General features: G+C 37.7%; 1 long non-coding RNA gene across 1 annotated transcript; it reads left to right on the top strand.

Moving 5' to 3' along the window:
- Positions 1–6: 6 nt before the first annotated feature.
- Positions 7–1,692, top strand: LOC128889446 (uncharacterized). The gene is made up of 2 exons (XR_008460441.1): positions 7–662; positions 964–1,692. It is a non-coding gene; the product is annotated as an uncharacterized LOC128889446 (long non-coding RNA).
- The last annotated feature ends 1,056 nt before the right edge of the window (positions 1,693–2,748 follow it).

Raw genomic sequence — 2,748 nt, 5'->3', positions numbered from 1 at the left:
TACTCCGACTTCAGAAACAACAACTCAAACCGCGTCAACTACTCCGAATTCAGAAACCACAACTCAACCCGAGTCAACTACTCCGAATTCAGAAACCACAACTCAACCCGAGTCAACTACTCCGACTTCAGAAGCAACTATTGCAGGTGAGATTACAAGTGTATCGAACTAATCATAGGAAATTATTATAATTTGGATACTTTTTTCCGTGATCGTTTACTATACTTAACCGTGACAATGTGTACCGATTATTCGCGAAAAAATTTTCGAGTCCTTAACGGTGTGAATGATTGTGTTAGTGTACAGGATGATTCTAACTATATATAACTATTTACAAGAGTGTCGTGAAAGTATTCATATTCCATCAAATATTAACTCCAGATTGTTGGTTTTTTTTAGATAAAGGTTACGAAATTTTCTCGTCGATAAAAATGCAATTTTGTGTTGATTAAGCAATTAATCAATAATTAAACAGAATGTTTGATTTATGCGACACCCTGCATAGCGTCCAAGCAATTTTTATTACGACATTTTTACATAAATTAATCTTCTATGCGTACCTTTTACAGGTCTAAAAATCCGTAGAAGCGTACTCAACTATTTCGCGCAAATAGATACATTGCAGGACGGAACGAAAGTCTACTGCTTCAAAAAAAGCGAAGGTAACTTATGTTGTATTGTATATAATTCTCTTAACTCTTCTCTGGAATTGTCGTTTCATCGGATTCGAACATTCGTTCTACCGAGAAAATTCGTTCGATTGACGGATAACCCAATTATTCAGTTTTGGAACCCTAAGAATCGATCGATATTTTAAATCTTTTAAAGAGTTACTTATACATATACAGTCACTTGCAAATAAATTGTTGTTTTAATGTTTATCAGGCAAATAAACATGGAATTTGCTCTCTCTCTCTAAATAAAATCATCCAGTATACTCGAAATCTTTGCTTTGTTCTACAGGCAACACCACAACCAGAGGATGCACGTTTAATCAACACTTATGCGGAGAAAACAATAAAGATTGCAAAATTTGTGACTCGGATCAATGCAATTCGGCAACGTCGACGGCTGTCTATGTGTCCATGGTGGTGTCTTTGTTAGTTGTTTTATTCGTCGCGAAATAGAAATGATGAATTTATTTATTATCAGGGAGGTTCTAATGTGAACCAGATAACATTCTGCCAAAAAACACCGTCAATTTCATTTCTTCGCGGCAAACGAGTACTATTATACGAAATTTTCTCTGCCATGTTACAGCAATGTAATACGGAATGTTAAACGTAACGCGATAATTGGACTCAAGCAGTGCTATATTAATGTTATGCAATTAAATTATTGGGTAGTGTCAAACGAGTAGCCCGTTACGTAGATTTAAAAAATTAGAAAAATGATGTAATCAACTTAGGCACGATAAGGTAAAACCCATGTGATATATAAGGTGATATATTTATATGTTGTGTCCCTTTTTGGCGAGATTCCTTCATCAGAACAATAAAAAATGTAATTTAACATTAACTAAATAATTTCATTTAACGAAGTTCGTTTGATTGAACGATTTGCTAGAATAATTACCGATAAAATGGGCTTTTGGAATAGGAAATAGCAGATGCACGTTTAAACATGCAAGACATACAATTTTTAACGTTATTTTAAGTTAACTAGTTTACCAAATTTTTCGATATAAAATAAGCAAAACAGTTGGCCTTTGATTCCACTGGATTTTAAAATTATTGGTGGGAATATAAGACCATTGAAAGGGAGAAAATTTGTCGCATTCCGAACTAGCGAATATCGGGAAAGTCCAACGATATTGTCAACTTTTTCTCAGTTATCGGCGAACGGTGAAGCAACCATCTGCGATTACAGTCGGACATTGCACCCAGCGATAGAAATAAAATCGATCGTAAACGAAAGTCTATTCGGAACGGTTAATTAGCTGTTAGGCGAGTGGCTGTAACAACGAGCTAGTTGGACGTTAGGGTAACGAACTCGATGCATGTATTTACGTTCCGGCCATTATCCGTCCAAGCTTCGAGATGTGAAATGCTTCTCGCGCGAGTGCAACGCTTCGTTATTCCTGGTTTTTAAACAAAATTACCATTCGCCACGATACGTCGTCGCCGAGGAGATCTCTTTTCACTTTCTTGTTATTACAGTTGTTTCCATATTAACGTCTCACACGATTTTCCAACCATCCTCCAGACGAAAGTGCATACTGACTCGCACGATGCATTCTCGCTTCGTCTTCTTGCGTGCTATGCAAAGTTCTTACAGACGACGAGCAAAATCAAATACAAATCAAAATCAAATACAATCAAAGTTGCGATATGATAGCGAGAAAAATCTCAAATCATCGTCTTCTAATAAAAAAGGAGAATCACTTACAATCGCATATCAACAAGTGTTAATTATGACGTGAACAGTTATTCCTTCATTTCAAATTTCTCCGAAAAATATTAATTATTGAAATGTTATGTAACATTTGTCGCCTCGAAGGCAAAGTGTTAAAAAGGATCGCTCCCCCTGTATAGAGGCACGTTAACATTGCCCTCCACCCTATGCGGGATCCGAGAGTACGTGGGTGGACGAAAAGAACGTGAAACGAGTAATGCACGGACGCGTTAATTACGCGGGAAGGTGGACGAAGGAACGATGCGCAATTGCGGGCGAATCCGGGGCATGCTTGCGCATCGCGCGCGCCTCCTCTTCGAGCTAGCTGGACATGAGCACCAGCATTCGCTGGAG

The sequence above is a fragment of the Hylaeus anthracinus genome, unplaced genomic scaffold (genome assembly GCF_026225885.1).
Source record: "Hylaeus anthracinus isolate JK02 unplaced genomic scaffold, UHH_iyHylAnth1.0_haploid 11997, whole genome shotgun sequence".
In the NCBI taxonomy this organism is placed as follows: Eukaryota; Metazoa; Arthropoda; class Insecta; order Hymenoptera; family Colletidae; genus Hylaeus; species Hylaeus anthracinus.
Note: the sequence above shows the minus strand (reverse complement) of the source record. Positions and strands in the feature narration are given on the sequence as shown.